This window comes from Trichosurus vulpecula, chromosome 2 (assembly GCF_011100635.1).
Source record: "Trichosurus vulpecula isolate mTriVul1 chromosome 2, mTriVul1.pri, whole genome shotgun sequence".
NCBI lineage: Eukaryota > Metazoa > Chordata > Mammalia > Diprotodontia > Phalangeridae > Trichosurus > Trichosurus vulpecula.
The window spans coordinates 84,502,233-84,524,823 of record NC_050574.1 but is presented as its reverse complement, the minus strand read 5'-3'; the positions used below and the strand labels follow the sequence as shown (position 1 = coordinate 84,524,823).

At 41.1% G+C, this 22,591-nt stretch overlaps 1 pseudogene; it reads right to left on the bottom strand.

Moving 5' to 3' along the window:
- Window positions 1-9,571: 9,571 nt before the first annotated feature.
- Window positions 9,572-10,511, bottom strand: LOC118839232 (annotated as a pseudogene).
- Between the last annotated feature and the right edge of the window lie 12,080 nt (window positions 10,512-22,591).

Here is a 22,591-nt window from a genome sequence, read left to right as displayed (position 1 = left end):
TTTCCTCATTTGCAAAATTAGGGCAATGGCCAATGATCTTCAAATTCTCTTCCAGCTCTAAATCTCTTGTCCTATGCTCCTCTTAGGATATCTTATCTTAGGCTCCACTTAGGATACCTTTTCCCCATTGTATTTTGGGCTTTCAAAGTCATTTTCAAGAATGCCTTCTACTTGGGTCCTAGCGACCTCGAAGGTCATAGTCAATCTCTTCTTTCCTAACTGAAAAGTGGATCCACTTAGCCATTTATTCCTTCAACGAACATTTTTGATGAACCCTGTATGTCTTTGTGCTAGATGGTGTAGGAGCAGAGACCATATTGGATGGGAATTGGGAATATGGACCTGAGGAGCATAAAGGGAAAGATAATGGGATGGATAAGGAGGGAATTGATAGGCATTGAAATTCTCTTTGGGAGACTTACAACCTATTCCCTCTTTTAAATGTGTCATGACTGTGCCCCTCTGTTCTGCTTCCAGATCTAGGTACTTCCTTGACTCTATCCCCTAAGAAGGAAGAGGCAATCTTGCTCTAAGAAGACAGTTCCAGCCCCTGAGAAGTATTAGAAGTGAGTGAGAACCCCTAAGTCCATCCCAATGTAGCTAAATAACATGTCCCTGCTTTACCCCTTACCAGTCTTCACTGCTCAGAGCCCTGCCCCTCAGTCCCATGAGCTGTCCATACACTAAGTTCAGGCATCAGTTAAAATGAAATCATCAAGCAGACAGTTTTTAACATGCCACCTCAGTTATCTCCTTCTCTCCCCTAAGGGAGATTCCAGGGAATATCTAGTCCTCAGCCACTACCCTTTTCCCTTCATTTCATTGGCATTTCCATATGCTTTCCTCACCCAAGTCATAGTCCAGAGGTGCCTCTTCCATGAACCAAGTTTCCAGCTAAATACTTAATCTTCCGAGCCTGCAAAGAATCCTTGCCCTCGACACGTTATTTGTGGAGGACTGTAGTTCCCTAGAGACTCTTCATCTTTCAGTGTATTCAGTTCCTAGGAAAAAGGCTTCTCTCCTCCCCTGCCCTTGGCAAGCTAGAGCTAGACCAATGAGCTGGAACCACTCCCAAAGGTTTCCAGTGTCTGCCTTGGGAAAAGGGCAGGATAATTAGACTCTCAGGTGCTAAAGTGGTTTAAAGTGAGTAGTGCATGGAGACTGTGTAACTGACCACCCAACCCTCCAATGCATACTCTGTTTTAGGTACCCTGCTGTGACTTGGGTGTCCTCCCTTATGACAGCCTCAAAGCATTCGTTGGCTCTCAGCAGCAACTCATGAAAAGTGCCCTCAGTTGTCTGGCATTGTCTGTTAAAACCACCTATATCTCTGATCTGTTGTGACTCTTAACATAAGGCTTCTGAATTTCTTCCACACTCCATGAGCTAGGCCTGAATATCTTCAGCTTTGTTCCATATATTTCCCAAGTATGCCCTGGGTCTGATATGTGCTGGTTTGTTCAATGTATTATTGCAGCCTGGGGGCACTATGAACGGTCATCTGATCCTATCCCAGACCTATTAAAGACCAAATGTTATCAATTCCACATTTATCTGCAGTTGTTTCACATGTTTGGGGACACCAGAGCAGGACCTAGAAGAACCACCAGGCCCTCTCTGACTTTTAAAGATTGGCTGTCCTTCTCCCCTTAGTTCTGCTTTTTTAATGGGTGATGAGGCCTATCTCAGTTTGAGTTTGGTGTGGATTTCTCCAATAAGATTCTTGAATCACTATATTCTTACCTTCTTAGGGCAATTATTTCCTCACAAAATCCGGTCTAGATGCCTGAGGAGGTAGTGTAGTACAATGGTAAGAGGGCTGAACTTGAAGTCGTGGGACCTCCATTCTAATTCCAGCTCTGAACTCACTGTCTGTGTGGCCTTGAGAAAGCTACCTAACCTCCCTGGTCCGTGGCTGCCCCATCTGAAAAATGTGAGGGTTGCAGTAGATGACCTCTAGCCCCCTCTGGCTCTAAATCTTCATTGATATGTAACTTCTTAAGAAATATTTGTTGACTCAACTGTTAGTCCACAGAACCTAAATTGTCAATTCAAACCTCCAGCTTCTACTCCTGGGAGCTGGAGTCCCTGGGCTAGGTGAGGCACTGGGAGTTTGAGCTGAACCCTACCTCTAACACATCTACACAAACGTGCCTATTCTGTTCTATTTGGCAGCTAAAAATCATCCTGCAGTGAAATAGTCTCCTACTTCTTACTGGGTCTTTTATATATTTATTAGTGTCCTGACCAGGTTTATGTCCAAAGTGTGTGAGGCCTTGAATTTATAATAGTATCAAAGGAAAGGAACTGGGGGAAGCGAAAGAACGGGAAAGGCTAATTCCATGCTGAGGGTCATATTTTTCTTTCCTCTATTTACCTTCACAAAAATTCTCTCTCTTCCCCATTCTGCATCCTACAACATGACCCACAGGCATCTTTCCATTCAAGTGAGCATTTTATGGGTTCTCTCCTAGTCCATGTGGGCTATAGAGTCCTTGTCTTTATAAAATCATACAAACACAAACACGTGTGCACATATGAACAAAAAAGACTGGGGGCATCAAGGTGGCACAGTGAGTAGAGCACCAGCCCTGGAGTCAAGAGGACCTGAGTTCAAATCCGGCCTCAGATGCTTCACAGACCCACTTACTAGCTGTGTGACCTCGGGCAAGTCACTTAACCCCAATTGCCCTGCCTTCCTCCTGCCAAAAAAAAAGACCCACACAAAATGATGTTTTTTTCCCATGGAGACATCCCTTTATTTTCCAATTTTAAAAGGTAGGAATGCAAAGGATTATACATTATGAACAATTAGAGACCTCAAAGATCATTTAGTAGGAGCCCTTCATTTTAGAGAGAAGAAAAGTGAGGCTAAGGAAAGGGAAGTGACTAAGGGTCACACAGTCAGGCAAAGGCAGCCAGCATTGGACTAGACCTCTCAAGACCAGGGGAGGGGTCGATCAAGGGTTATAGTTAAGTCTTCTCTTGGCCTTGGGATGGGGCCTGGCTGAGTGCTTAGGATAGATGGCCAATGATCTTTGGTTTGGGGGCTATCCAATCATCTGACTGAGAGTGATGTAGTCCCCTGGATCTGTGTGGATACCATATCAGGCAGGAGCTGAACACTGGAGCAGCCAGAACTCTCTTCAGTTTCTGTACTGAGTTCTGCCTCCAAGGGCTGTGAGCATTACATGCTGTGAAGCTGGGCTGGCCCAGGGGGGCTTTGGAAGAGCTTGGTTCCAGAAGGATGCTCCCAACTGCAAGTGAGAGTCTGATTTCCTCTTCTCAGAGTTTGTATTATCTGGGCATAATCTATATCTTTCTGAACTGGGAAGTGCCAGCTGGAGTTCCTTGGGGAAATTTGGTACTTTTCTTGCTTGCGTAGATCAAGGGGCATTTCACCTGGGAGATACAAGGAGGAGAGAAGGTTATACTGTTTCACCACATGGTGGTAGATAGGGTCAAGCTCTGTCTGCATCTTACTTTCACAGGTTATAATCAGATCCTTTACTTCCATTTTGGCTGCTGGAAGGGTGGAAGCTCCTCTGTGTTGGTGGTGGCAGTAGTGGTGGTGCTAGCAGAGGGTGTCAGGCTCCTTCTCCACAAGGGCCGTTGCTCTCAGTGTCGGTAGCAAGGGCCTCCAGCTTGTTCAGAATCAAGGTATGCTAATGTCAATTACACATGAAAGTCACCTAGGTTAGGATTCCATTCCTCATTACCATATTCCTCCAGGAGGGCAGGGGTTGTTTCTTTGTTTGTTTTTTGATCTTTACTCTCTTTTGCCCCTGATTCCCCACCCAATTAAGTTGCTTTAAGCAGTAGGGGCTTAATCAATGTTTGCTAAAGGAGTGAGCATGTGGAATGGTCTGCCAGTGCTCCCTTAATTGGGATTGTCTAAGCTAAAGCTTGAAGACCTTCAGTGGGGGCTACGAGGATGCTTGTTCGGCTATGGGATGGCTTCTGCTGTCCTTTCCAGCTCCAGAGTCTTGGAACCCTGAGAATAAATGAATGGATGAAGGAAGGAAGATGATGGCAGTGATTGACAGAAGCACCCGAGAACTTCACAGGGTTCTTCGACAAAGGGGGGGGGGTGGGAGGAGGGAGAGGGAGAGAGAAAGGAGGGGAAAAGGGGAAGGGAAGAAAGAAGGATAGGGAGACATAGGGAGAGAGAGAGTGTGAGAGAGGGATAGAAAGCAAGAGGAAAACGGGGGGGGAGGAGTAAAATGATGTCTTTCTTGTACAGTTAATAAGCTGAATTAGATAGAAAAAAGAGGGTGATTGTTGGATTCATATGATTTATCCATGACCTGGGTCAAGTGAAATTCCTTTGGACCAAAGATATCTGAGAAATCTGATGATCCAGATTAAGAATTGATCTTTCCTTCCTTGGACTTAGTGCAATTTGTTTAGTAGCCCTTGGTAGCACTTTGAATTTCAATTTCTTTTAGTCATTAATTTAGATGTTCTGAGGCAAATTAGACTTTAAGTTCCATGGGTCAATACCTAAGCCTTAGCTAAACTTTGTGTATCTTCCAATCCTCAACACATGGCTCTTTACAAAAGTAGCATCTTAATAAATGTATTCAAATGAATTAAAGTGAATTTCATTAAGTAAATTTATGTAAGTTGAATTGATTTGGGCTAAGTAAATCCTTCTGCTGCTACCATTTTCTTTTTGGACAGAGTAAAGGATAAATCTCATACCCATTGTGTGAGGAGCTAGAGTCAGGTGAGTTACAGAAGGCATGTAGATAGGATGACTTCATTTTCTAGGGTGAGAGGAAATCCCCAGTAATCCAGACATTGGTTTTTTCACCATTGAAACCCAAAGATACAGCACCATCAAGTAACAGGAAAAATCAATAGGTACCTAGGCTTTGGGTACTGGTTGGTCCCTTCCTGCTTGTCCTCCATCAACAACTTAGAAACATCCCTGGCAATCTTCTCCACATCTACATAGCCCCCCCAAAATGATTCTGTTGATGCTGTTAACCACTAGGTGTAGAACACTGGGCCTGGAGTCAGATCTGAGTTCAAAAGCAGCCTCATTACCCCTTCCTCTGCATTCCACAAAAGTCTCCTATATGAATTACACATAATCATTAAATTGAAGGGCTATCTTTTCTTTAAAACTTTCGTAGACTGCTCCTTTCAAGATGTCTCTTCTGAGTACCCAAACAGCTGGCTTGAATTGAAATTAAAATTGTTACCAGAAATCCAGTGTATTACACAAATTATCATAATAATTAAAAATCTCTTTCTTACTTTATTCTTATTGCTACATCCCTTATGCCATGCATCTCCCTCTCTCCTACCCCTTTCTCTCTCCTTGTCCCTTCCCATCTTTGGAAGGAGGAGTCTTTAGTGGAATGCCCAGGGATCTGTACTGAGGTCTCTAACTGTTGATCATTCTTATCAATGACTATTTAAACAATTAAAGCAGCTAATCAGTGCAATAAAATTGAAGGGGATGGTGAAATTCAATGCATACAGAGTGTAAAAAGAAGCCCAGGGCAGAGCTTGAGGAGGATGAAGCCCTGATGCCATTAGAAAAGTGGAATTAAACAAAGACATTAAAATATCTATCCCTTTTGACCCAGAGACGCCACTAGCAGACTTGTACCCCAAGGAGACAATTAATAAGATATAAGCCAAAATATTTATAGCACTACTTTTTGTGATACAAAGAATCGAAACAAAATATTTGCTCATTGATTGGGAAATGGCTAAACAAATTGTAGTTTACAAGTATAGTGGAATGTTACTGTGCTCTAGGAAATGATGAATATAATGAATACTGAGAAGTATAGAAAGCCTGGTTGTTAAATATTTACCTATTTACCAGCATGCCCATGTACTACTCTAGAAATGTTTCTTGGGCTCAGCAGGAGTATGGTAGAAGGCTCTGGAAATGAAGTCATGACCAGATTAGAGGCCTAGTTCCTGTAAGCCAATGATAACAACTGACATTTATGTGACACTTGAAGGTTTTCAAAATACATTATATGCATTCTCATTCAAGCCTCATAAAACCCTTTCACTTAACCCACTAGTGTTTTCTTAGAACTGTGTTATAATTTACCAAATCAAATTAAATAGCTAATTAAATTAAAAATTCCCAATGGGATAGATATGTAGATCTCTGAAGTTGGAGTGATTATCTGTTAAATAGTGTATCAATGTATTCTTAATAGTAAGAGTCTGGGCCCACTTTAAGTAATTTCTCACTTTTCAGGCCTATCATCCTCACATAACTAATCTTAGAATTTCAGTCTTTGATGCACATGCCATCCATTCCCCTCAACTCATTGCAGCCCAGGATGTATTTGCCAATTCTCTGTACAAACATATAGATTCAACAAATTTTAGAGGATGAATAGGTTTATTTATAGAACAAAAGAAGCAAACAAATTCCCATCAGAGCCCATTGAGAGTTCCATTATTAACTGTTAAGCATAAATGTGTATGTGTTCTGTATCTATTAGTGAGTCTCAATCACTTTCTGAAATGCTCTTAGATAGGCTCTGGGAGGAGGTAAGGGTTTGGGGTGATAGTCGATGCTCCTTCGCGTTACTGCTCCTCTTGCAGGTTCCCCTGGTTCCACGTACGGGGTTGACATTTTTCCTCCAACTTTCACTTCTCTCCACTCAATCCTAGATATATGCCTGGTAGCTTCTCCCCGTGGCTGTCTTTGGCCATCCTGCAGGCCACATTTCTGGTAGCTCTCCTCCCTCTCAGAATCTGGTAGCCTTTGGGGGGTTTCTTTTGTCATGATACATTTTTTTGCACCTGCGGCCTATGCTTCCTGAGGTTCACCTCAGGTATTGGAAGAGGACTCATACTCCCCTGCTTCCCAATGTGGCTTCCTTTGGCACATCCTGTTCTATCTGCAGCTCATTTTCCCTATGGCTCCCATTCCTGCAGTTTTCATCAGTGTCCAGAAGGTGGCAGTCATTCCCCATTCCCCGGGGACCACTTTAACTCCTGTCTCATTGCCAGAGTGCATCACAGTTCAAACATATCACTGCCTTTGATGTCACTGCCTGTCCCGTAGCTCCAGGTCTCACCCACACAAAGTCTCCCAAGAGGATAAAGGAATGCCTAGGGGGGTGCAGCCAAGATGGTGGAGTAAAAGCAGGGACTTGCCTCAGCTCTCTCCCAAATCCTCCAAATACCTGTCTCAACAAATTATAGAGCATCAGAACCCCCAAAATAACAGAGGGAAACTAATTTCCAGCCCAAGACAACTTGGAAGGACAACAACAAAAGTCTGTTGCATCAGTGTGAGAGAAGTGTGCAGTCCAACATGGGCCACGTGGGCACAGAGTGGGTGGAGCAAGCCTCAGGGCACTGAATCACTGACAGTTGTAGTGGTTTCCAGACTTTTCAACCCACAAACACTAAAGACAACTTAGAAGATCAATGGAAAGATCTGTCGGACATGGGTGAGAAAGGAGCAAGATCTGGCCCCAGCCCCAGGGCTCAGCAGCCACAGCAGCTGCTTCTGGAGTACTAGGCCCACCGATGGTGGGAGAAATTGAGCGGCTTATCAGAGTGGGATTGCAAGGATCTCTTTACAGCACTGAGACAGGATTCTCTTGCTTTGCCCTCCTTGGATCTGGGTCGCAGTCCTGGGTGGTGGTCCTGGAGTGGGGAGGAGCGCTGGTATGGCAGAGCTTGTGGTGGCAGTTCCAAAGCAGAAAAGAGTGTTTGTGGTCACTCACAGAAAAAAGCACAGGCCAGGAGAGAAGTAAACACTTCTCGTTCGATCATACCACCTTAGAAGAACTGAAAATTTACAGGTCCCTAGAAGTATCTCTGAAAACAGTTGTACATAACCCCTGAAGCTTGGGACAGTACACCTGACACACTGGAAGCAGAGACCTACCTTTACAAAGAGCTCAATAGTCAAGTAATTGCCTGAAAAAATGAGCAAACAGCATAAAAACTCAGACTATAGAATCTTACTTTGGTGACAAAGAAGATCAAAATATCCAGCCAAAAGAAGACAACAAAGTCAAAGCTCCTACATACAAAGCCTTCAAGAAAAATATGAATTGGTTGCAGGCCAAGCAAGAGCTCAAAAAAGATTTTTAAAATCAAGGAACTCCTTAACTAAATCCCATAGACTAATATCTATTCTTTCTCCTATCCCCCTCCCCACTCAGGCTTGCAGTAAACTTCTTGCCCAAGTATGTACCTCTAACAATATTCATTGTTTCTCACTCTGCTGTGATTTCACTTGAATTAGATAGGTCAGGTTATACAAATTACTGCTTGGGACCTCCTTGGGGGTTCACAGGGATTGCTTTTTGCCTTCTAGTACTTAGCACAGTATCTGGCATGTAGTAGGTGCTTAATAAATGCTTGTTGACTGACTGTAGATCTCCAGAGTATCTTGGATAGATTTTGGGGACTCTGTGTTCTCACTGAAAATAAGGATGAATTTTTTTTACCCAATTTAGCATTTCCTTGAAAAAATAACAACATTATTCTGAAAAGAGATCCTTAGGTTTCATCAAACTACTAAAGGGGTCCTGACATTAAAAAAAAAGTTAAGAACTCCTGATCTTTGGAAAGGTGGGGGTGAGGGTATACACTTCTCTGTCTCTTCTGAATGCCAGCTATGCAAGTAAGGATACCTGGTCCTCCAAAACTTGTTTTAGTCTTAAAAATACTTTGGAATTTAATATCTCCCCCCACATATACACATTTTTCACATTACATTAATTAGCAAATCCAGGAAATGAGCCCCCTCAGATACAGAAAGAAACAGAGTGTCCAGAACTAGGAAAGAGAATTAACTGTTCATTGCTCTGGTCAGAGCCCATCTACAGGATTGTCCATTTTTAAGTATCACATTTCTAAATGGACATTTACAAGGTAGAGGATGTCTAGAAGGATGGTGAGAAGCCTGAAAAATCAGAGGATCACAAAGACACAGGATGTTAAAATTGGAAAAGATCTAAAGGAATGTTTAGTCCAACCTTTACATGAGCTATCACATTAACGAAGGGTTAAACCTGTCCTGTCTGGTCTTCAGAAGTAGACTTGGAGAAGAGGGCAAAGCCAGAATTTGGCATAATATATACTCCAAAAATCAAAGCTATCTGAAGGTGGAGTAGGCTGATTTCTTGTCCGCTTTCCCCCACTATCCTTGGAGATCTTCATATGGAGGCATTTTGACCAATAGGAAATTTTGAACAGAGTGATTCAGCTCAGTGACAAAATAAACTAGATGATTTCTGAAGTCTACTATGCACCTAGAATTCTATAGTTCTATAATTCCAGAGACATGGTGTGGATGTATGTGGGGGTGAGGGGAGAGTAGGGAAGGCCTCTGGGTAAATGGCTGTGAACTCTTAGAATTAAGGCCACTTCAGCTATCCACCTATTCTCCCCCAGATGTCCTATCATGCCTTTAGGGGTGTCTGCTAAGAATTGGAAACATTTTAACATAAGCTTTAAATCAACCAATAAAATCTCAATTCCCAAGAATCTATTAATGACTAAGGGCTCTGTGTGAGAAAGATGGAATGGTGATGGGAGTTTTCAAGAACTTTTATGTCAATCAGTTTCTAGATTTGCCTGAAAAGAACATTCGAAGAATGCCCTGCTGGATCTGCTTTGTTTTGATGCTGTAGATGATGGGGTTCATTAATGGGGGGGAAGAGAAAGTAGATATAGCTCATGGCAATGTGCACTACATGAGGTACATGCTTTCCAAAACGATGAATGAGGGACAGGCCAATTGCTGTAGCAAAGAATACTACGAAACAAGAGACATGGGAGACACAAGTATTGAGTGCTTTGGTTCATTCCTCTCCAGAGGCTATGCCTATGACAGTCTTTAGAATCAGTACGTAGGAGAAGAGGATAATCAGAGAGTCAAGGAATACCAAGAAAACCAAAATGACAGGGTAGATAACGATTAAATGTGATGTCTGCACAGGCCAGTTTGATAACATCCTGGTGGAGGCAGAAGGCATGGGAAAGGACATGAGAACGGCAATAAGGGAACCAATGAAGAGGAACTATTGGGGGAATGATGGACACACATCCCCTTAGCAATACCCCCACCCCAATTTGTACCACTCGAGAATTTGTAAGAATAGTGGTATATCTCAAAGGATTGCGAATAGCAATGAATCGGTCATAGGCCTTGGCAAGCAAGACACCTGACTCCACAATGGAGAGCGTGTGGATGATGTAGGCCTGTAAAAAGCAAACACCATGGTGAATTTCTCTATAGTCTAACCACAAACCCCCAGTACTGTAGGCATAGTGGTCAAAGTTACCCCAAGATCTGTGATTGACAACATAGCCAGGAAGTAGTACATGGGCTCATGGAGGCTTTGGTCATATCTGATGAGGAAAAGGAGGGTGCCATTACCAAGAATTACAGAAAAATACACAGCAAAGAAAGGGATGGAAATCCAATGCTGAGCTTCCTCCAGTCCTGGAAAGCCAGTCAGCAGGAAAGGGGCTGCACTGACATTGGGCCACATGTCGGGTATTCCAGAAGATGGAGGAGAGGACCCCCTTGTTGCTATGAATACATGAAGAGAGATCTCTTTTTCTTGTCCTTTTTCAAAGTGAGTTGTCATGTCAGCAATACTCTCTGGTCTGCTTTCTTGAAAAAATTACAACATTAAAATAGCCTAAATATGTTATCTGTCTTTTTGTTTGCTTGTTTTTCATCACTCTCAAATCCTATACAGTTGTAGGCACATAATAGATACTTATATCTTAGGACATGGGTAATTGGGAGGATGCCTCTCCTTGCTCTCTATAAACATGCTCAGAACTTTCTTATCTTTGCAACACCTTCACTTGATGCTGCTAGCCCTTTAAAATATCAAGCTCTAACTTTTTTTTGCTATTCCAGGGGAGTCACTTCTCTCCCAGTTTCCAGTCTTGCATTTCCAACTGCTTTTCAGACATCTTGAACTAGGTATATCATAAACCTCTGAAGTTCAACACATCCAAAACTGAATTCCTAATCTTCCTCCCCTAAACCCTTCCAATTATTGCAAAGAATACCACCATCCAACCAATCACCCAGGCCCAAAACCAAGGTGTCCTCTTTATTCCTCACTCTCTCCCACACTTCATGTCCAATCAGTTGACAAACCCTGTCTTTTTTACCTTCATAGTATCTTTCCCATATGTCCCCTTTCTTTCTTCTAACACTGCCATCACCCTGGTATAAGCCCTCATCATCTCTCACCTAGACTATTATAATCACCTGCTGATAGGTCTCCCTTGGAAGCACCTACATGGTGTAGTAGTGGATAGAGCATTGGGCTTGGAATCAGGAAAACCTGGCTTCAGAGCTGGCCTCAGACATTTACTAGCTATGTGACCCTGGGCAAGTCACTTAAACCCTATTTGCCTCAGTTTCTCATCTGGAAAATGAGAATATACATGAGAAGAAAACCACAAAACACTCCAGTATCTTTGCCACAAAAATCCCATGGTCTTAGTCCATGGAGTCACAAAGTCATACACAACTGAGTGACTGAGCAACAGAGCAACAAAAACAGAGGACCCTCTCACTCAAGTCTCTCCCCATTTAGCAAGTTCACCCATTCTTGACTCAGCAGCATCTGGTAATCCAGTACATTGAGTGCTGGACCTGGAGTCAGAAATATATGAATTCAAAGCCAGTCTTTGATACTAACCATTTGACCCTGGGCAAGTCACTTAACCTCTATTTGCCTCAGTTTCTTCAAATGAAAGAAATAGAAATAAAAATAGTAACTGCCTTTCAGGATTGATGTGAGGGTCAAATGATATAATATTTTTAAAAGTGCGTAGCACATTGCCTGGTACGTAAGAGGCATTATAAAAATGCTCATCTCCTTCCTTCCCTTTCAACTAGGATGTCAAATTGATCTTCCTAAAATGCAGGCCTGACCATGTCACTCCCTTCCCCCCAATTCAATAAACTCCAGGATCAAATATAAAATCCTGTTTGGCTTGCAAAACCCTCCATAGCTTATGCCCTTTCTATTTTTCTAGTCCTTATAACATTATATCATCACTCGCTCTTCACCCACAACATAGTCTATGATCCAGTGACACTAGCCTCCTTGTTCATCCTCACCTGAGACTCTCCAACTCCCAACTCCCTGCCTTTTCACTGACAGATCCAAAGGCCAAGACCTCTCTAGGCCTCCTCTTTCCATCTTCCTTCAAGTATCAGCTAAATTCCCACCTTTTGGAAGAAGCCTTTCTGAATCATCCTTAATGCTACTGCCTTCCCTCTTAGATTGCCCCTAATTTACCCTGTGTATATCTTATTTTTATAGGGTTGTCTGCATATTTTCCCACTCACTAGCTGGAGCCCCTTCAGAGTAGGGATTGGTTTTTACCTTTCTCTATCTCCCCAGCATTAGTAATAGTGATAGCACATAGCAGTTACTTGCTATTTGAATGATTAACTTCCTTAGCTCTCACTTCTCATCTCCTTAAATTTGGCTTGTGATCCCTGCGTTCAAAAACAACGTCAACCAACAATCATAGTCATAACCACTATAGCATCGACAACAGTAGTAATTCCTAGCAGTTATATAGTACTTCAAAGTTTGCAAAGCACTTTATCATTATTATTTCATTTAATCCTCACAATAATCCTGGAAGGTTGGTGCTATAATTATCTTCATTGAACAGATGAGGAAACTGAGGCAGGCCAAGCTTAAGTGAATTGCCCAGGGTCACAATAGTAAGTGTATGAGTTTGGATTTGAACTTCCTGACTTTAGGCCCAGTACTCTATACACTTTATCATCTAACTACCTAGCACCTAACTGACTATCAGGGAAGCAACTGACGAGTATCAAGGGAAGTCTTCTTTGAATTTGATGGGACCATTGACACTGTCTGACAAACTGACCAAGTGCAATCTTCTTGACCCATTTATATTTACTGTGTTCTTGTTGTAGAATGTAGAATGTAAGTTCCTTTAGAGCAGAGACTCCAGTTTTTGTTTTTGTATGCCCATCACTTTGCACAGTGCTACCTGGTAATACTAGACACTGGATAAATGTGTATTGAATTCAATTCTATAGCCAGCCAGTAATGTTTTAATCATACTATATTTACAAGCTGGCATTCATCTATAGAATTTAAATATCTCAAATATGCCTGGATATTCCATATTATGAATTCAACAGTCTTGTCACAGGTAGTCAATCAATCAAGATTACTAGACGGCTGTGTGGGCCAGTGATGTTTTCAATAGCCACTCACCTTGTGTGACTGTTTACAAAAGATGCAAATTGAAGCTGATTTGTGTTTGAGCTTGGACCAACCAGAAAAAAAGAAATTACTTAAATATAGGTCCTTTACCTAATACAGATAACAGAGTCAAGCTTGGGAAGTCATTCATTGGTGGTTCCCCACCCCCCTTCAATTTCAGTTTTTCTTCTGATTTTCAAAGTCTGAATTTTCTCATCCCTTATGCTTTCAGGCTATCTCCTCCCCTCCCCCAACACACACACACATGCACACACACACACACACACACACACACACACACACACACACATACACCTTGGCTATATAACCTGAATTTTGAACAGAATGAGGAATGGGGAGGTGAAGTTAAGCCTATGGTACCTGGCTGTGCCTGAATCAAACAAAATGTTTGATATTTGCCTACTGAGCTCAACAACAATAATATGAATGTTTAAGGCTCGCATTTATGTAGCAATTTAAAGTCTGAAGAGCACATTCAACTGTCTTGCAAGATGTGTGGTATAGCATTTATTATCTCCATTATGCACATCAAGAAACTGGAGCTTGGAGAATTTAGGCAATTGACCAGTGCTCACAGAGTTACAGAAACACAGAGCCTGAGTTTGGAAAAGGATCTCAGGGACCAACTAGTACTTGAACAACAATCCCTTCAATGACACACTCAACATATAATTACCACTCTTACTTTAAGACCTCCATTCATGGGAAATGACCACCTCCCAAGGCAGCCCATTCCACTGTGGAATACTTCCACTTGGCAAGAAGTGTTTTCTTGATTCAAGCCTAAAGTTACCTCTTTGCAACTTCAACCAACTTTTCAGAGTCCTTCCCTATGGAGAAAAGCAGTACAATTCCAATCCCCGTCATGACAGTTCTTTATATATATGAAAACAATGACCAGGTTTCCCCCTAATTCTTCTCTTCACTAGGCTAAATAACATGCAAAAGAGACCCTCCACTGCCTTAGATGCTCTCTGGATACTCTCCAATTTATCCATGTCTAGTTAAAATATGGTGCTCAAAACTGAACGTAACCCCCCCCCATATTTGGTCTGATCATGAAAGAACACAGCGATACCCTGATATTTCTAGTCATAGAGTCTATGCCTCTTTTGAAATACAGCCTAAGGACAAAATAGATCTTTTGGCTGACATCTTAGCAATAGTTGGAGTTGAAATTAGAATCCAGTTACCCTGAATCACTTTGAATACCATTTATTTTTCTGTTCCATTGAGTACTTGCCTAAGCTTGTACTTTTATCCTATATTCTGCATACATTCTTCCTCATTTTCTTGGACCTAGAAAGCTCACTTAGCCTAAGCTATTTCTAAACATTATCTTTGGTCTCAGCTATACAAAAAGAGCCTTCATTGCTCCAATATCTCTTAAGAGAGTGAGCTCTGCATGGTTTTGACTTGTGACTCCCAGTACAGATAAGAGTTGGGGCTGACTCAGGCAGAGAATGATGGGTGCTTCACAATGGGTGGAAGAGAACATCAATTATCATGGAAATCTTTCCTCTTTCTAGTTTTTTGCCTCTTTTGTTTCTTACTTGGATGTCTCCCTTTTTCTCATTCCCTTTTTGCTGATGATCTCATTCTTCCTCTGGATACCTGGTCTGACTTCCTTAGGCTGTGCAGGTTGCATTTTTCTGGACAGAAAGCTTTCTAGGATGAACATTTCCCTTTGTGCAAGACAAAAGCTATTTCCTTTTAATTTTGATCTTTCTAACTTGCCCAAGTCTCCTGGAAATATGGGTCATACTAGCAATAACAATTAATAATAATTTGGATGTTTATATAGAGCTTTAAAGATTGTAAAGTGAGTGCTTTACAAATATCTTATTTTGTCCTTACACCAACCCTAGGAGGTAGATGCCATTATTATCCCCATTTCATAAATGAAGAAATAATGTTTTACTAATGTATCCCACTATAAGAAAATTTACCTTCCCCTCAGCCCATAGAGGTCAGACATTAAAGTCATAAATTGCATAATTGTTCAGGTCCCCAGAGAAGAAGGACCCTCAGAACTGTCCAAGTGTTCTCTATACCCGTAATATTTCATTGGCAGAAAAATGAAGGGTTTGGTTTGCTCCAAGGTAAATATTTTTGCCATTCCTTAGGACAGAAGAAGGGGAAAAGCGAAAGAGTGATTCAGAGCCTCTATTCAAAGACCTCTGGATCAGGGGATGTCGACATGAATCAACAAAACTATGAGTTGAGAGGAAGGACTATCCTATATTTCTATTTGTAGTTCCAACCCCACAAAAGACAGGTGTCTATATATGGTACAGAAAGTACTCAATGACTATTGAAGGTGTTATAGATTTTTATATGAATAACTCAGAATCTTTCTCCACCATGCTTTCTCCTCACTCTGCTTTCTGGCCCAGTAGATTCACCTTTGTTCCCTTTCCAATCTCTTTCCTCTTTCGTTCTTTACCTCTTCTTTTCCAATTATATTTCAAATTCTCTGCCTTACACCTTTCCATTTTCCATTTCTTCTTTAGTATTCTGATTCTTTTTGTTCCCTCTTTCCAAATAAGGCAGCAGGAAGAATCAGAATACTGGAAAAAAAAACCCTCTTTCAAAGGTTGGTTACACTGTGGGTGTTTATCCATTTACTACACAAACTTGGGAATATCATGTGCTACTCAGGGCAATCTACCAGTCTGACATCATTTAATGCCCTCTACTAGCAGCACTACCATTCCTTTCCACTATTCTCATGCTATTCCATTTCACACATTCTATTCTCTATCCAAATTGGATTATTCGCCACCACCCTTACGTAGATCCTTTTTTTTTCTGCTTTCATGCTTTTATTCACAACTTCCTCTATGTCTACACAGTCCTTACATTACTAATATCCTACCCATCTTTTAAAGCACAGCAAAAAGCCAACTTCTCCAAGAAATCTTCCATGATCTGTCTATCTCATTCCCTTCCACTACACCTCCAATAGCTTATTTGTGGGTATATGTATGTATGTGTATATGTACATATATAATATACATATATACATATATAATTCTTATCATGAAGTCAGGAAGAGTTTAATTTAAATCCCACATCAGTTCTTATTAGTTATGTGATCCAATGATAGTCACTTAACCTTTATCAGCCTCAATTTTCCTCATCTGTAAAATCGGTATTATAATAATATGAGTTATTTTGATGACCAAATGATATAATATAAGGTGACCCAAAAGTCTTAATGTAGTTTTAAGTATGTTAGCTTTTAATATTATTAGCTTCAAATTGCACTAAAGCTTTTGGGATACCCAGTATATCTATATCTATGTATCTATACATATACATATATATGCACATATATACACACATACACATATACACAAATACATGTACATGTGTATATATACACATGTGGATGAATCAAAACACACAGAAAAAGAATGTGTTCGAATATTCTAGATAATGTAATATAATCTAGAATATATAATATATATCAGTACATATAATACATGTATATACAATGTACTAATATATGGATATTATTTATATTATTATAAATGTGAACATTGTTCTCTGTACATAGCAGCTACTTAATAAATGTTATGATGTTAAGTTCAAGGTAACCAATGTTTGTTAAGCATATAACATGAGCACAAACATACTGGTTGCTGGAGATAACAAGGTGAAAAACGTGTCCTGAACTCTAGGGATTTGCAATCTATTGGGCAGAATATGACATGTACACAGATAAAGATGATACAAAGGATGGGGCAGTGGGGCAAAAGAGCAAACAAAGAAATCTGGAAAAATATTCTTTGAATATGACTTGCCACCTAACCCTGCCTGACATGCCGAACAACTGCCTTCACCCACTGACTTAGTAGCCTAATGGTACACACATTAAGCTGTTGGCCTATTTATGAACTAAAAGACCAATTGAGTGATTTCTTAAGGCTTTGACCCACACTGTCTTCCTGAAACATTGACAGATCATCACCAAGGGAATGAGTCAGCTGTACCTACAGGCTTATCTGGTGTTCCCAGCTGCAACCCTGAGCACTGTCAGACCAACCAGGGATGAGACACGCTGAGAGGACTGGCCTGAAGAGGTAAGAGGAGGGATATGAGAGGAGGGCAATTAAATACTCATATCATCATTGGAAAGTCACTTACCCTGCCTGGGTCTCAGTTTCCTCTTCTGAATAAAGAGATTGGAGTAGACAATCTTTTCAGCTCTGAAATCCTACATGTCTATCCTGCATTCTAATGATCCCTCAAATGTTACTTTACCTTCATTCCTAGGGATCCCTAAGGTCACAGCCACACACCACTGCCTCATTAGATCCACCTGACAATCCATTCATTGAACTACCATTTATTGAAAACCTACCGTGTTCAAGGACCTAATGTCTCAATTGACATGAGATAATCTAAATTTCTAGGAGATGCAATGCAGTCAGCTGCTTGAGAAGAATAAAGAAAGTATATAAATGGGGTAAAGAACTGTAGTTGGCACTTCAGAGGATATGATTAAATAGAACACGTAGTCAAGAGAAGCAAAGGTAGAGAAGTCTGTATGTTTAAAATTGCCAAGACAGTAAAAGAAGGAAAGTGGGACCAAAACAGGGGTGAAGAATTGAGAGTATGGAATGTGTGGAAGAATTGAACCCTAAAAATAAAAACGGAAATTTTGAGAAAAATAAGTCACAGTGAGAGAGACTGGGAGGATTAGAGAGAATTTCAAAGATCAAAATTATTGTGGTAGCCAGTTGTAGCTAATGATGAGATCTGAGATATGACCCTCACTATAGTGGAATGAGTTCTGTGTCATAAGATCATAAAAGTCCTCTTGACTCCAAATCTTTCACTCTTATAACTACATCACACTATCTCTTTTCTGTCCTCCATTTAAAAACAAACAAACAAATCCTAAACAACTAGGAGTAGGATAAGAATAGTAGTAGTAGTAGTAAGAATAAGAATAAATAATAAGATTAACCCACCTGCTGTTTTCTCCACCTTCCTCAAAAACTAGTAGGGAGGTGCCTGGCAAGCTCTAAATCCTAAACAACCCTCCCCTTCTCTCAAGTATTTACAGTCACATTTTCCTAGTTCACTAGAGCTTGATTTAAGGTTAGAAAGTAACTGAAATCTGACCAATAGAGCTCCTAAAATGCTTAAACCTAGGAGTCCACAGAGTACATTCTTGCCAGAGTGTTTATGGAATCAACTGACTCCCTAGAGAGAGCCCTTTCTTCCTCTCTCATACATTTAGTTCCTGGGTAAACAGCCTTCTCTCTCCCTCCCAACCTAGGGGAACTTGAGCCAATGAGCCTGAGTCCCTCCCAAGAGTTTTCTAAGTCCAGGGCTTCCAAACCCCAGTCTGGAGAATAGAGAAGGCTGTGTCTGACCACCAGAGACCGCTAGTGGTCTCTAGACCACTCTGACTACTAGAGACCACTACCCTGCTGTGGAAGGGCATTTGTGTACTACCTTAGGTCAGTCTCCAAGGTTTCAGATGCTCTTGAAATCCACCCACAAGCTTTTGGTCCTTATATATTAGGCCCCATATCTTAATTGGTTTTCATTTCTGGATTATATTTTCTCCTGGAAAAATAAGTCCCATTAATTTATTATCTACTATGTGAACTTGCAATTACTTGCCATATAACTTGCCCTAAACCTTCCCTGATCCAATTTAAAGGATCCCTGGGATTGATATTTGGGGACTGAAGTATATCTAAACACCGGACGCAGATGGTTCTGGAGGAGAAAGTGAGGCTGGTGACCTTGCACAGCCCTCCCTCACTCAAATCAAAGGCAACTGCAAGTCATGTCATCATCTCCCTGATGTCATGGTCCTCTTCAAGAATGAAGGACAAACCACGCAATAAGAATTTGGATTGCTATGCTATTTGGTACATCTATATTTAGTATTGATGTTACTCCATAGTCTATGGCACCTTTTAGCAAAATGTAGTTTCTCTGCTTATTTCTTTTAATTAGATCTGGTTTTGCTTTTGCTTTGTCTGCAGTCATGATTGCTACTCGTGCTTTTTTTTAACTTCAGCTGAAGCATAATAGATTGTCCTGCAGCACTTTTCCTTTACTCTGTGTATCTCTCTGCTTCAGTTGTCTTTCTTAAAAACAATGTATTATAGGATTCAGTTGTTTTTTTTTCTGAAGAGATATTTCACATTTTCTTTTATTTTTGTTCTTTTTTTTTTTACTGTTTCTTAATGTCTCATGGAGCCATTAGCTTCCACTTCTGCAATTCCAATTTTTAAGGAATGATTTTCTTCAGTGAGCTTTTGCACCCCCTTTTACATTTGGCCAATTCTACTTTTTAAGGAGTTCTTCTTTTAATAATATTTTATTTTTCCATAATTATATGTAAAGACAACTTTTAACATTAATTTTAAAATTTTTTGAGGTCCAAATTTCCTCCCTCCCTCTCTCTCTTCCTCCTTCTCTGAGATGGTAAGCAATTTGATATAGGTCGTTCATGCTTAGTCATGCAAAATACATTACAATATTAGTCATGTTGTGAAAGAAGGCAGAAACCCAAAGGGAAAACACACACACACACACACACACACACACACACAAAATAGAGAAAGTGAAAATGTTATGTTTTAATCTGTATTCAGACTCCATCATTTTTTTCTCTGGAAGTGGATAACATTTTTCATCAGGAGTCTTTTGGACTTTCTTGCATCATGTTGCCGAGGATAACTAAGTTATTCACAGTTCATCATCATTATACAATACTGCTGTTACTCTGTATAATGTTCTCCGGTTTTTTCACTTTGCATTAGTTTATATGTCTTTCCATGTTTTTCTTCTGAAATCAGCCTGCTCATCATTTCTTATAGCACCATAGTATTCCATGACAATCATGCGCCACAATTTGTTCAACCATACCCCAATTGATAGGCATCCCCTCAGTTTTGGAGTTCTTATCTTCAATGAATTTTTGTACTTCATTTTTTCCATTTGGCCAATTCTGCTTTTTAAGGAATTCTTCTTCAGTAGATTTCTGTGCTTCTTTTAACATTTGGCCTATGCTGGTTTTTCTGATATTATTTTCTTCAGTATTTTGGGGGCCTCTTTTTACCAAGCTGTTGACTCTTTCTTGCATCATTTTTGCTTTTTTCCCATTTTTCTTCTGCTTCTATTATTTGATTTTTAAAATCCCTTTTGAGCACTTCCAGGGCCTGAAACCAATTCATATTTTCTCTGAGGCTTTGTATGTAGCTGCTTTAATCTCATTGTTTTCTGAGTTTGTATTTTGACCTTCCCTGTCATTATAGTAACTTTTTTATGGTCGGGTTTTTTGTTAATGTTTGCTCATTTTTCTAGCCTTTTTCTTGAATTTTAACTTTATGTTAGAGTTGAGCTCAGCTCCTGGTGTGGAGGGAGCTCCTTAACAGCTTCCCAGAGTCTTCATCTGGGGAAATCACAGGAACACTCTTCCGATGAGTGAGCCCCAAAGCAAAATGTTAACCTCAGAGTATATGTACACTTCTTCAGAATGAGAATGCATTACAGCCCTCAATGACCCACGCTCATGTGACTCAAACCCATATGACTTAAGCTTCCATGTGACTTAAGCAGGTCACATGGGCCTATTAATGGATGGGAAAAATCTTCCCATTAAGCAAAAATATATTAACAATACAGTTCTCCATAAAATAATCTTTTGGGGGGGCAGTTAGGTGAAGCAGTGAGTAGAGCATCGGCTCAGGAGTCAGGAGGCTCTGAGTTCAAATGCGGCCTCGGACACTTGACACACTTACTAGGTGTGTGACCTTGGGCAAGTCACTTAACCCCAATTGCCCTGCCTTACCCCCTCCAAAAAAAAGAAACTGATAAAAATTAATTTGGGGGGCAGCTAGGTGGCACAGTGAGTAGAGCACCAGCCCTGGAGTCAGGAGGACCTGATTTCAAATTCGGCCTCAGACACTTGACACACTTACTAGCCATGTGACTTGGGCAAGTCACTTAACCCCAATTGCCCTGCCTTCCCCCCCCCCCCCCGCAAAAATAAATAAATAAATGGATACATAAATAAATAAATTAATAGATTATTGAATGAATAAATAAATGAATGAATGAATAAATGGATGAATGAATAAATAAAATAGTCTTTTTGGCAAGCCTACATTCTCCGTTCGAACAATGTAGCCAGCCCATTGAAGTTGTACTCTCTGAAGCAGAGTTTGAATGCTTGGCAGTCTAGTTCAAATAAAGACCTCTGTGTTTGGTACCTTACTCTGCCAGGTGAGCTTCAGAATCTTCTAAGACAATTCAAATGGAAGCGATTCAGTTTCCTGGCATGGCACTGGTAGACTGTCCAGGTTTCACAGTCTTACAACAATGAGGTCAGCACCACAGGTCTGTAGATCTTCAGTTTGGTGATCAGTCTAATACTTCTTCTTTCCCATACCTTCCTTCAGAGCCTCCCAAACACTGAGCTAGCTCTGGCAATGCATATGTCAACCTCATCATCGATGTGTACATCCCTGGAAAGTACTACTGAGGTAAGTGAACTTATCCACAGCATTTAAAAAGCAGCTAAATGGCTCAGTGGATAGAGTGCTGAGCCAGGAGTCAAAGAAGACCTGAATTCTAATGTGGTCTCAGACACTTACTAGCAGTGTGATCTTGGGCAGAATAGTTACTGTTACTGTTTCTTTAACAAACAATAGAATCTTGAGGTCAAGAAAACTTAAATACCAGTCTAGAGAGGCTATGAACTGTGATGACTTGTTGTATTTGTCCTTCGTTTGCGAAGAGGATCATGGCATCAGGGAGATGGTGACATGACTTGCAGTTGACTGATTTGAGTGAGGGAGGACTGTGCAAGGTCACCAGCCTCACTTTCTCCTCCAGAGCCATCTGGGTCCAGTGGCCTGACATTCATCAGGATGACTAGAGATGGGCCAGGATGCAATGGGAGACCCTGGCCCTTTTAGCCTAAGGCCTAAATCATGTAATCAGAGTGAGGTAAAGCCCATTCAATGAATAGGCCTCTTTAAGAAGTGAATCAAGGGGGCGGAGCCAAGATGGCAGCTGGTAAGCACGGACTAGAGTGAGCTCCGTACCTGAGTCCCTCCAAAAACCTATAAAAATGGCTCTGAACCAATTCTAGAACGGCAGAACCCACAGAACAGCAGAGGGAAGCAGGGCTCCAGCCCAGGACAGCCCGGATGGTCTCTGGGTGAGCTCTATTCCACACGGAGCTGGGAGCTGGGAGCTGGGAGCTGGGAACGAAGTGGAGCAGAGCCCAGCCTGAGCGGCCTGGACGATCCAGACCAGAAGCCGGGCGGAGGGGGCCCTAGCGCCCT